The sequence below is a fragment of the Hevea brasiliensis genome, chromosome 7, assembly GCF_030052815.1.
Source record: "Hevea brasiliensis isolate MT/VB/25A 57/8 chromosome 7, ASM3005281v1, whole genome shotgun sequence".
NCBI lineage: Eukaryota > Viridiplantae > Streptophyta > Magnoliopsida > Malpighiales > Euphorbiaceae > Hevea > Hevea brasiliensis.
The window spans coordinates 10,386,222-10,400,373 of NC_079499.1; the positions used below are offsets into that span (position 1 = coordinate 10,386,222).

At 33.8% G+C, this 14,152-nt stretch overlaps 1 non-coding gene across 1 annotated transcript; it reads left to right on the top strand.

Annotated features, from left to right (window-relative positions):
- Positions 1-12,260: 12,260 nt before the first annotated feature.
- Positions 12,261-12,366, top strand: LOC131181821 (small nucleolar RNA R71). The gene has a single exon (XR_009150298.1). It is a non-coding gene; the product is annotated as a small nucleolar RNA R71 (small nucleolar RNA).
- The last annotated feature ends 1,786 nt before the right edge of the window (positions 12,367-14,152 follow it).

A 14,152-nucleotide genomic window follows, 5' to 3' on the forward strand; every position in this document is an offset into this window, starting at 1 on the left:
GCCGTGTAAACGGTCCTTCAGGCTGTGTTATTGGGTTTAGGGCGTGTTTCTTAAAGCAGGGGTGTGTTTCTTCCTGTAGGGGGGTATTTTTGGCTGATTTTAGGATTTTTATACAATTGTTGCATAATTTGTGACCCAAAATCAAGCCTAGACCTAATTGAATGGTTTAATTAGGATTTCCAATCATACAAATAACTTTTGAAAATTGTTTTCATGAAAATTAAATTTGGAAAAAGTTCCTAAATTTAAAATTAATTTGAATGAGATTCAAATTGAGTTTTAAATTGAGTATGTGATATTCAGTTTGATTTTGCATGTATATTTATGTTTAATTATTAAATGTTAATATGTATGATGGATGATCATGGGCAATAAAAGGCCAATGTGATTGGATTTAATTCTTTTATTTTCTTTGGGATGTAATAATTAATTTTATTGATAGAGGCATGTATCATAATAGTTATGTTACATAGGATGTAGTTCTATTTATTTAAGGATTCTAAAGTCCAATTTGTTGTAAATTCACCTTGGTATGCCAAGGGTTACTTTATAATTGGATTGCAAGAAGGACAAAGAGATCAAGAGCATTGGTGGGACCAGTGGGAGGAAGATAAGATCAAGGTGTTGATTAATGTACTCCTTCAGCAACTCTTGTAATAAAATAAATGAAATACACCTAGGAAATGCTCTAATTCAATTCTTGGTGGCTTAGAATTGAATCCCTTAGAAAGTCCATGATCATACCATTTTATTTAATTATCCATGTATGGATGAGATGTGTATGGATGGATGCTAATATATGATATATGCATGCCAAAATGGATAATGTGCAAAGTGAGACCTTAATAGTAATTAAGCCGACCAGAAAATCTTTCAATTAAATGATTAAATTGGTAATGGTCTAATTATGGTAATTATATCATGGCTCTCCACTAGGGCAATTAAATTTAGAAATTTTAGACACTTAAACTGTCGGCTATGGTTACATAAGTGTGGTTTTTGTGGTCTAAGAGATTTTCTAAATTTAATTGTAAAGCATGTGATATTGTGAGTATGTGGGTACTTTGGTGATCAAGAATGGATGTACCTGAGGTCATCAAAGTTTAAACTTCCATACTCACTGGCCTAGTGGGCTTAACTTAACTAACGCAAGATAGGTCAAGAATGAATGTACCTGAGACTTTGAGCATTAGGGGCCAAAATTGATGATTGAATTTCACATGAGATATGATGAACAAATGTTGTTCACTTATGTATTATTAAAAATATCCAATAAAATATGATTTGAGGATGTTTAACAATATATAAGAATTCAATTATCCACTAGAAATCCATCCAACTAGGATTTCCGTTTCTTACTATGGAAGTATAGGATTCGCCAAGTTAGTGGGAGAACCAATTTGATTAAAAGACCATAATTATATTGGTGGTTAATTTACTTGATACAAGATAACTAATTTGAATCTTGCTTTTTCTGCAGTTATTACATTTGATAATATGGCATAAAAGGCCAACCCTTTATTATGCATACTAGATGAAAATAGGCTCACAGGACCTAACTTCTCTGATTGGCTTAGGAATTTGAGAATTATTCTCAATCTTGAGCGTATAGGATACATTCTTGATTCTAAAATTCTTGGTCCATTACCAGTAGGGGCCACAGAAGAAGAGTATAACACTTTGAGAAAGTGGCATGAAGATGACATGCAAGTCAAATGCTATATGCTTGCTTCAATGACTAGTCAATTACAGAAGCAGCATGAGAAAATGCAAACTTCTCTTAAAATACTGAATCACCTTCAAGAGTTGTTTGATGAAAACAGTAGGATGGCTAGATATGAGATATCTAAACAACTGTTCAAGATGAAGATGCATGAAGGCTAGGATGTGGGAGAACATGTCCATACTATGATCCGGCTTATAGAGCAGTTGAAGGCATTGGATTTTTCCATGGACTTTTCTCTCCGGACGGATCTGATTCTTCAATCCTTGCCAGAGTTTTTTGGAAGTTTTATTATAAACTTTCATATGACAAAATAAAAATGCACTTTGACTGGTCTTCTTAATATTCTTGTGATTGCTCAAGGCAATATGCCAGGCAAGAAGGGCAAAGAGGTGGCACTTGTTGCTTTTTCTTCATCTGGTAAGACCAAGAAGAAGAACAACAACAAGAAGAAGCCATATTTTGCCCTTGGTCCTTCTGGTAGAGTAGGCAAAAAGAGCTAACCAAAGAAGAAGAAGGCAAAAGCAGCTCCTACAGACAAGGGAAAGTGTTTCCATTGTCTCAAGGATGGGCACTGGAAGAGGAATTGCCCAGAATACCTAGAGTTGGTAAAGAACAAGAGGGCAAAACCTTCTGAAGGTATGATTATTTCTTATTTCTTAGATTCTAGTATTGCTTATTATACTAGTTCTGCTTGGGTCATTGATGCTGGTTTTAATTCATATATAATTTCTGATGTGCAGGAACTAGTAAATCTTAGGAACTTGGATCATGGAGAAGTGAGGCTGAAGATTGGTGATGGGTCAAGTGTTAATGCAAAAGCCATTGGATCTACTTCTCTTGTTGTACACAATCATTTTGATGATCATGTTTTATATCTTAAGGATGTTTTGTATGTACCCAATATGTATAAAAACATTATTTCAGTATCTAGTATGACTAGAGACGGTTATAAATTTGGATTCATAAATGATGTATGTACAGTTTATTAAAATAATAAAATTGTGTATTTGGGTTACTTGCAAAATAGTCTTTATTATATAGATAATAAATGCAAAAATAGCTCCAAACACCAAACATGAAATTAATGCAACAAAAAATATTAACCTCAATCCAAAATAACTTTGGCACTTAAGATTGGGTCATGTAGCAGAAGAAAGGATCACAAAGTTGGAAAGTATAAGGATTTTATCCTCTTTGGGAAATGAACCATCACTAACTTATGAGTCCTGCCTTTAGGGTAAAATGACCAGATCTCCTTTTGTTGGACAAGGGCAAAGGGCTGAAGAAATTTTGGAATTCATACATAGTGATGTATATGGACCATTTAAAGAAATGGCTAGAGGTGGATATTACTACTTCGTTACTTTCACCGATGATAAATCTTGGTTTGAGTATTTGTATTTAATAAAACACAAGTCTGAATCCTTTGAAAAGTTCAAAGAGTTCAAGGTTGAAGTAGAAAATCAAACAGGAAAGAGTATTAAAACCTTTTGATCCGATTGAGGTGGTGAGTACTTAAGTACTGAATTTGATGAATTCCTCTGAGAACAGGGCATTATTTCTCAGTTGACCTCTCCTGGTATACCACAGTTGAATGGTGTGTCGGAAAGGAGAAACTATACTTTGTTAGACATGGCACATAGTATGATGAGCTTCACTGATTTGCCTATTTCCTTATGGGGATAAGCATTAGAGACTACACTGTACATTCTTAATAGGGTTCCAACTAAATCAGTTTCTTCCACACCATATGAGATATGGCATGGAAGACAACCATCCCTTAAACACGTTAAGGTATGGGGTTGTCCAGCTTTTATCAAAAAGCTGAAAACTGATAATTTGAAAATCAGGTTCAAAAAAAGTAGGTTTGTTGGATATCCAAAAGATAGTTTTGGATATTATTTTTATCTTCCTCAATCACAAAAGGTTGTGATTAGTAGGGATGCAATTTTCTTGGAGAAAGAGTTTCTTCAAGAAGGTGGCAAATAAAGGAAGATAGAATTGAAATTAGAGAATTCCATAGGTGACCAACAACCTGCACCTATGGATGTTGATCTAGTGGGAGAGCCTATGCCTATAAATGATTCATCCACAATACTGACTCTTTGCAAAATCTAGTAGAATATGTCATCCACCAGAGAGATATGGATTTCTTAATGAGAATGAACAAGAGTTGTTTATTCATGAAAAAGTTGATCATGGAGATGATCCTACTAGTTGTGAAGAAGCTATATTAGATATAGATTCTTTAAAATGACTAGAAGCCATGAAATTTGAAATGGATTCCATGCATAAGAACCAAGTCTAGGATCTTGATACGGTGTGTCCGCAAGTGCACGGGTCACAGTAGTATAGTTTTAAAAATTGATATCGATCCCACAGGGAATTGTGCTTAAATTGGAAATAAAAGTATAAGCAAATTAGAATGACAAAAATTAAAAGATATTAAAAATAAAATCTAAAAATTAAAATTAAGACAAAAATTAAAGATGTAAAATGAAATTTGGAATTAAAATTGGTATTTGAGGAATTAAAACTAGATCAATCAATTAACTAAAATTAATTAAACTAGATTACCCAAAAATTAATTTGAAATATCTATTTATGAAATTGAGAGGAATTAAATCTAAATTCAATAAAAATAAAAATAAAGTGATTATAGAAATTGGATTTAAATTGGATTTAAATTTAAATTGCTATTTATGAGGTTTGGAGGATTTATATCTAATTTCAATGAAAAATAAATTGATTCTAGAGATTGGATTTTCAATATTGTTTGCATGTGATTTTTCCCTAATTTAGCCAAACACATGAGAATTGCAATTTTGAGGGAAATCAATTCTTAAATTTTTGAAACCTTTTTCAAGCATCTCAAAATTGGTTTTCATTAAATCAAACCTTGTTTTCACGGTATTTCAAATCTAACAAAAACCCAATTAATGCTCTAATTGATTTTTGGAAAGTTCCCCTTAATCTTCTTAGCTTATTTCTAACACCAAGAAAATAAAGTTTATTGCAAGATTATCCATCCCCAATATTCACTTTTCAGTCCATCTATTAAGGATTAAAACTTAACTTAATGAGGGCCCATTCATCAAGCAAGGAAATAAGCACACAAGCAATAAATCAAAATATAACAATCTTCATTTAAATGGCTAAATCAGTTCAAAACCACAAAACAAATCAATATTTACAAACCCATCTCTAGAATCTCAATCAACTACTCACAAATCATTGTTTAAACATAAACCCAAATGAAGAAATGAAGAAATAATGGAAATGTAAGCTTAAAGGGGTAGAAAAACCCAGCAGATTTGCAGCAGGATCTCTGCAGAAAAGTGCAGAAACTTGATCCTTCTCACTGAAGAAGATGCAAGATGCTCCTCCCTTTCCCTCTTTCTATCTTTCTAAAAATGCCTCCCTTGCTCTCTTTCTCTCTTTCTAAAAATGCCTCCCTTGCTCTCTATATCCAAAGAAAGTGATAAAATGGGTCTTTATATAGGCTAAGGGATTGTTCTAGAATGGGTAAAAGGGGGAAGGATCTAGAGAAAGTGAGGTAAAAGTCGGAGTAACTGAAATGCCACGTCAATTATTTTCCAAGAAAACGACATAAGCCGAGTCGGTTGTGTCGCGGGTTGTGTCGCCTCTACCATTTTTTTTTCTCAACTTCAAAATTTTTGCAATTCGATTTTAATCTCCTTCAAATGGCTACTCTGATCAAAATACATCAAATTTCTCCAGATTTAACCTACAAAACAAATAAATTCCAAAAATTAAACTAAGAGATGTGAAAATTGTAAAATTGACTAAATATATATTAATATCTAAAATAATAGCTATGAATAAGGGTAAATTATGTGCAAAAATTACTCCTAAATGATGATATAAAATGCATGCATCAAATTCCCCCATACTCAAACTCTTGCTTGTCCTCAAGCAAAATTTCATTAAAACTCATTTGGAAGGGAATAGAATCAGTCTTTGAAAACACAAAATTCACTAATCCAAACCACCAACTTACCTCTAGCCACCAACATTCCAAATTCCCACCAGCAAAAGCACAAAGAATGAAGCAAGCACTCTCAACAATTACAAAATAGCTAAGAATTAACTAATCAACCCAAGCAGCAAATAACAGTCAGCTACAAGAGTCAATTGTGCCAAAACAAACCTAAATGAAATAGATAGCCAATGTGTCTCAAATAGATGGTGAGTAATGTATGGAAGATTATATTGCCAAACCCATATGCAAGCATAAAAGATCTAACTCTACTAATGTAACAAGCATTTTTTAAAGAATCATTAGGTCTTTTTAAGGGTTGTAATGGGGTCTAATAGGGTAAAATTGTGGTTAACAAAGAAAGGGAATAAGGTAAACAAAATATGAGAATAATATTAATCATGAAACTCAAAGTGCATCCATTTTTTTTTTTTTTTTTTTTTTTTATATCAAGAGGAAAGAAATTCACAATGAAGCTCAAGTGCTATCACAATGATTATACAAAGGGACTATTTTTTATGCTTATTTTATTTTGATTTTGTATGTGTCCCTATTTCATGTCACACCCAAAATTACCTTTGGGATATTTTGGTGACCTTTTCAACTTTTGACAATTACTCTAGCACTTTTCAAGATGTTTCAATCCTCCGAGATTTTTTTATTTTTTTTTTTTTATTTTTTTTTATTATTTTTTTTTTATTTTTATTTATTTTTATTATTTTTTTTATGCACTTAATTGCTAAAATACTATTCTCATAGATAGGTGGTAGTGTTTAGGTTTAATGGCTCGGTAAATGATTTGGGTTTCAAAGAAATTAGGGAATTAAGGTTCAAGGGGGTTTGCAAGGGTTAAAATGAAATTAAGGTAGGTTAAGGCTAAATGTGAGGTTTAAAATATGAAGGAATGCCTAAATCATATTCTTATCAAATGCAAGTTAAAAATTTCGCTTTGAAAGATCTAAAATGCTTGTTCTAGGAATGGTGAGACGACAATGACCATTTTCTTCCTTAAAGGCTTATCTAGACACTCAAAACTCAAAATAACTAATCAGAATCTGCATACCTAGATGAATGTATTAATTTTCAGCTATTAAGTAAGAGAAAGAATAATGCTTAAGACTTTGTACCCAGCTGGAACTTTCATTCCACTAACCATCTAAAGGCAAGTTGGATTGCTTGAATAAGTGGCTTATGGAGTTCAAAGACTGGTTTAAAAATTCAAAAATTTTAAATGAGTGAATGAAATGCATGAGTGTAAATGTCTAGTCAACCTATATGCAACTAAGTATGCATAACTAAGTATATGAAGCTATATGCAGTGTATATACGTGAATATGTACAAGTATGAAGTAATGAGTGTGTCGCTATATGCAAATGAAAAAGAAAAATAATTTTTGCAAGGAAAAATAATTTTTGCAAAAAATTTACCCTCTCCCCCATACTCAGAATGAACATTGTCCTCAATGTTAAAAATGTGCAAAGAATGGGATAATTTGGCTATATGTGCACAGAAAGCTAAAATTTAAAGCTAAATAAAATTTTTATTGCTCATTTGCTTGCAATGCATTGCATCCCATCTGCACAAGGAAATCAGAACAATGTTAAATTCGAATACGAGTATATAAAAAAACTTAAAACAAATGAAAGAAAAATTGGGAGTTATGCACAAAAATGCTAAGTTTAGGTCTTTAGCTTGACCATACTTACTCAAAATTTCATGGAGAATGAGAAAGATAGCAAGTTGCTATTTTCTCAATTGGCTCACCAGCTAAATAATGCCTCAACCTTTGTCCATTTACCTTGAAATTACCAGATTTTTCACCAAAAATTTCCACAAGACCATGAGGTAAAACTTTCACAATTTTGAATGGACGACCACCTTGATTTTAATTTTCTGGAAAAATTTTAACCTTGAATTGAATAAGAGAACCAAATCTCCTTCTTTTAAGTCCTTTTTCTTGATATGCTTATCATGCCATTTTTAGTTCTTTCTTTATAGATCCTAGCATTTTCATAAGCATCAAGTCTCAATTCTTCTAATTCATCAAGTTGCAAAAGTCTTTTATGTCCAAAGACTTGCAAATCAAAATTGATTGCTCTAATGGCCCAATAAGCTTTATGTTCTAACTCTACGGGCAAATGGCATGATTTCCCAAAACTAACCTATAGGTGTAGTTCCTATGGGGTTTTAAATGCTGTTCTATATGCCCAAAGAGTGTCATCTAATTTAAGGGACCAATCTTTTCTGGACTTATTGACAGTTTTCTCCAAGATTTGCTTGATTTCTCTATTTGTGATTTCTACTTGGCCATTTGTTTGAGGGTGATATGGTGTGGCAATCCTATGCTTTACCCCATATTTTCTCATCAATTTTTCAAATTGGTGGTTGCAAAATGGCTACCACCATCACCGATTATGGCACGTGGGGCACCAAACTGGTCAAAACAAATTTTTTCAGAAATTTCACCACAACTTTTGCATCATTGGTAGGTGTAGCAATAGCTTCTACCCATTTAGATACATAGTCCACCCCTACCAAGATATATTTATTCCCATAAGAAGATGGAAATGGCCCCATGAAATCAATTACCCACCCATCAAATAATTAAACTTATAATATGGACTTGGGGCATCTCATCTCTTTTGGAAATGTTGCCTACCCTTTAACACCTATCACACCTGCTTACAAAGTCTCTCACATGTTTAAACATTTTAGGCCAATAGAAACCTGATGTCAAGACTTTTTCAACAGTTTTTGAGACACTAAAATGACCACCATATTCAGAGGAATGACAATGGTAAATAACATCATGCATTTCTTCCTCTGGTATACATCTCCTAATTATTCCATCATTACATCTTCTAAACAAAAGAGGTTCTTCCCAAGAATAAAATTTAACATCATGCAAGAATCTTTTCTTTTGCTGCCAAGATAAATCAGGTGGCAAGACACCACAAGACAAGAAATTCACAATATCAAGAAACCAAGGAAGTGCAGAATTCAACACATATAGCAGATCATTCATGAAAAATTCATCAATTGGCACAATTTCATCATCTTTATTTTCAGTTTTTATCCTAGAAAGGTGATCAGCCACCACATTCTCAACACCCTTTTTATCTCTTATTTCCAAATCAAATTCTTGAAGTAATAAAATCCATCTAATCAACCTAGATTTAGCTTCTTTCTTGCTCATTAAGTACTTTATTGCTGCATGATCAGTGAAAACAATTACCTTTGAGTTGACCAAATAAGAACGAAATTTATTGAGTGCAAATACTACCGCAAGGAACTCCTTTTCAGTTGTGGCGTAATTGACTTGAGCTTCATCAAGGGTTCGGCTTGCATAGTAAATGGCATAAGGTTTTCTATCTTTTACTGGCCAAGGCGGCTCAACAGCAAACTCGCTTGCATCACACATAATTTCGAATGGCAAAGTCCAATCCGGGGGTTGCATAATAGGAGCTGTTGTTAAGGCCGTCTTTAACCTGCAAAAAGCAACCATACAATCTTGATTAAAATCAAATTTAACATCATGATTCAAAAGATTTGTTAAGGGTTTAGCAAGTTTAGAAAAATCCTGAATAAATCGCCAGAAACCCAAAGATGTCCAAGGAAACTCCGCACTCCTTTGACAGTGGTTGGAGGGGGCATTTTTTCAATAATTTCTATTTTGGCTCTATCCACTTCAATTCCCCTATTTGAGATCAAATGCCCTAAAACGATTCCCTCTTGGACCATAAAGTGGCATTTCTCCCAATTCAAAACCAAATCATTATCAGCACATCTCTGCAAAATTTTTGACAAATTAGTCAAGCATGAATCAAAATTAGTTCCATATACTGAAAAGTCATCCATGAAGACCTCCATAATTTCTTCAATAAAATCAGAAAAAATAGCCATCATGCACCTTTGAAATGTGCCAGGCGCATTACACAATCCGAATGGCATCCTTCGATATGCAAAAGTGCCATAGGGACATGTAAAGGTAGTTTTTTCTTGGTCATCAGGATGGATTGGAATTTGAAAGAAACCAGAATATCCATCTAAGTAACAAAAGAATGAATGCTTGGCTAATCTCTCTAACATTTGATCCATAAAAGGAAGGGGAAAATGGTCTTTTCTTGTGGCATTGTTCAACTTCCTATAGTCCATGCACATTCTCCAACCTCATGATTCTAGTGGGTATCAATTCATTAATTTCAATTTAAACAAATGTCACCCAACCTTTTTTTGGTACAAAATGCACAGGACTAACCCACTCATCGAGAATAGGGTAAATAATTCCAGCAGCTAGTAATTTTAGGATTTCCTTTTTCACAACATCCTTCATTGTAGGATTTAATCTTCTTTGATGTTCAATGGAAGGTTTACTATTTGGCTCAAGGAAAATCCTATGCATACAGACTGTTGGACTTATTCCTTTTATATCATCAATTGCATAACCCAAAACTCTTCTATATTCTCTCAATACTCTCAACAATTTGTCATTCTCAATATTAGTCAAAGATGCATTAATTATAACAGGATATGTTTCATTGGGTCCAAGAAAAGCATACCTGAGGTTGGAAGGAAGAGGTTTAAGATCTACCTTTGGAGCATCCTCTACCTTTAATGATGGTGGTTTGATCTCCAAATTTTGCACTCCTTCAAGTTGAAAAATTGTGGCGTTAGGATGTGGTGGAGAGCTCTCCAAGTGTTGTGCAAAAGTAGCCATGTTATGATTATCATCATCAATGCTCCCACCATGGACTAAGCAATTTTCAAGTGGGTCTTGTGGATAGCTTTTTCTGAAATGCTCTTGAACAATCTCATCAATAATGTCTACCCGCAAACAAGACTCAACTTCTTCATGTTTCCTTTTCATGGCTGGATTGATGTTGAATATCATTTGATCATCTCCCACTCTAAGTGTCAATTGCTCACCCTTCACATCAATTAATGCACCAGCTGTTGCCAAAAAGGGTCTTCCCAATAAGATAGGAACTTTTGTGTCTTCTTCCATATCTAAAATGACAAAGTCCACCGGAATGTAGAATTTCCCAACCTTGATAGGCACATTTTCAAGAATGCCTTCCGGATATTTAATTGAACGGTCAGCCAGTGAAAGATACATGTTTGTGGGCTTCAACTCTCCCATATTCAACTTCTCATATATTGAAAGTGGCATTAGGCTGACACTAGCTCCAAGGTCACATAAGGCATTTGCCACACAATTATCACCAATATGACAAGGGATGGAAAACACACCTGGATCTTTGAGTTTGGGAGGTAACTTTTTCTGAATTATAGCACTGCATTGCTCTCCCAAATTGATGGTGTCATAATCTTCTAGCCTTCTCTTGTTGGAAAGAATCTCCTTCAAAAACTTGGCATAACTCGGCATTTGGGATAGTGCCTCAGTGAATGGCACATTGATATACAATTTTTTTAGCACTTCAAGGAATTTGCCAAATTGTTTGTCTAGCTTGTGCTTAATGAATCTTTGAGGGTAGGGAAGGGTGGGCTTGTAAGGTTCAGGTGGGATGTATGGTTTCTCTCCCTCATCTTGCTCACTTTTGCTTTCTTCTTCTTTTTCATTTTTCTTGCTCTCAACTGAGTTTTCTTCTTTTGTGCTCTCTTTTTCTTCTCTCTTGTTTTCACTCTCTTGACCAACTTTTTTACCACTTCTCAAGGTCACCAACTTACATTGTTCATGAGGGTTTTGTGGTTGGCTAGGTAGTTTCCCATAGGAATTGCTTCCTGATGAGCTTGCTTGTTGCGCCAATTGAGTCTCCAACATGCGGTTGTGGACTTGTAATTGATCCATGGTTTGTCTCATGTGTTGCATTTCTTCCTCCAATTTGCTATTCATCTTGCTTTGTTCAAGAAAAATTTCTCCATCATGTTCTCCAAGGATGGCTTCGGTTCATGGGATGGAAGGGATTGTTGTGCTCTTGCTTGATATCCAGGTGGTGGTTGCCTTGTGGGCTGAAATTGAGGCTGAAATTGAGGCTGAAATTGAGGCTTGTTCTGCTGCATAAACTGCTGGTTATGAGCATAATTTGAGCTTTGGCCTTGTTGAGCAAAAGTTGCTTGTGGTCTCCATGTTGAGTTGTTCATATTAGAATAAGAATTTCCCATAGGTTTTTGTTGATAACCTCCTGCATAAGCAGCTTGTTCTTGCAAATAATCATCACCGTAAGAAGAATAATCAACTCCACAACTTTGAGTTCCATTTGTGAAGGCAACTTGTTGCATAGTTGTAGGAGTTGAGGTTGTTGCCTTTGTGCAAAAATCACTAAGAAGCTGAGTCAACTGATCAAATTTTGCATTCATGTAGTTAACTGAGTCAAGTTCATAGATCCCAGCTTTCTTTGGCTCAAGTGCTCTAGGATTTCCCCATAAATGGGTATTATGAGCAATCTTCTCTAATAGATCATAGCATTCTTCACTTGTCATTCTCATGAAATCTCCTCCTGCTTGTGAATCAATTGTGTTTCTTATGGTCGAGTAACTCAGTGTAGAAATTTTGAACAATCATCCATTTGGGTATTTCATGATGAGGACATTGCCTTTCAAGCTCCTTAAATCTCATCCAAGATTCATACAAAGTTTCATCATCCCTTGGTTTAAAAGCTACCATCAAATTCCTTAAATGAGTAGTTTTCCCAGGTGGGAAAAATTGATATAGATAAGCTTGAGATATCTGCTAACAAGTATCTATAATAGCTTGTGGTAGTGAGTCATACCACTCCAATGCTGAATCCAAGAGAAAATGGAAATAATGTGAGCGAATAACTTCATCGAAACTCCAGGTTGCCTTTGTGTACCACATATCATCAAAAATTTCTTCAAATGAGAATGAGGATTTTCAAGTGGGCTACCTCCAAATTGTGAATCAACCATTTGAATAAGACCGCTTTTAATTCAAATTGATTAGCTCCAATAATAGGTGCATTATCTCTCACATCAGTACATCTAGGAAAAGCATAGTCTAACATGGATCTTCTTTGAGGATCATTTTGATTAACCACAGCATTTTGCCCGTTTTGCTCATTTGCTCCATTGTTTCCACCAATAGCTCTATTTTGATTCTCCATATTTTCTATTGTCTCCTCTTGCTCAAATATTTGTTGTTCTTCTTTTTCTGCTTCTTTTCTTCTCTTGTACTCCTTTTTGTTGGCTCGATGAATTTTTCAATTTCAAGGTTGAACAACAATTCAGTATCACTTGTGCTTTTCGATCGTCTCATAAACAAGAAAAGTACCTGAAAAACACAAGGAACAATAGTGAAAATAAAATAAAATAAAAATTCTAATTAGCTTAAAACAATTAAAATCCAACTTAAAAACAAACAATTCCCCGGCAACGGCGCCAAAAACTTGATACGGTGTCCGCAAGTGCACGTCATGAGTATAGTTTTAAAATTGATATCGATCCCACAGGGAATTGTGCTTAAATTGGAAATAAAAGTATAAGCAAATTAGAATGACAAAAATTAAAAGATATTAAAAATAAAATCTAAAAATTAAAATTAAGACAAAAATTAAAGATGTAAAATGAAATTTGGAATTAAAATTGGTATTTGAGGAATTAAAACTAGATCAATCAATTAACTAAAATTAATTAAACTAGATTACCCAAAAATTAATTTGAAATATCTATTTATGAAATTGAGAGGAATTAAATCTAAATTCAATAAAAATAAAAATAAAGTGATTATAGAAATTGGATTTAAATTGGATTTAAATTTAAATTGCTATTTATGAGGTTTGGAGGATTTATATCTAATTTCAATGAAAAATAAATTGATTCTAGAGATTGGATTTTCAATATTGTTTGCATGTGATTTTTCCCTAATTTAGCCAAACACATGAGAATTGCAATTTTGAGGGAAATCAATTCTTAAATTTTTGAAACCTTTTTCAAGCATCTCAAAATTGGTTTTCATTAAATCAAACCCTGTTTTCACGGTATTTCAAATCTAACAAAAACCCAATTAATGCTCTAATTGATTTTTGGAAAGTTCCCCTTAATCTTCTTAGCTTATTTCTAACACCAAGAAAATAAAGTTTATTGCAAGATTATCCATCCCCAATATTCACTTTTCAGTCCATCTATTAAGGATTAAAACTTAACTTAATGAGGGCCCATTCATCAAGCAAGGAAATAAGCACACAAGCAATAAATCAAAATATAACAATCTTCATTTAAATGGCTAAATCAGTTCAAAACCACAAAACAAATCAATATTTACAAACCCATCTCTAGAATCTCAATCAACTACTCACAAATCATTGTTTAAACATAAACCCAAATGAAGAAATGAAGAAATAATGGAAATGTAAGCTTAAAGGGGTAGAAAAACCCAGCAGATTTGCAGCAGGATCTCTGCAGAAAAGTGCAGAAACTTGATCCTTGCTGCTGCTGGAAGAAGATGCAG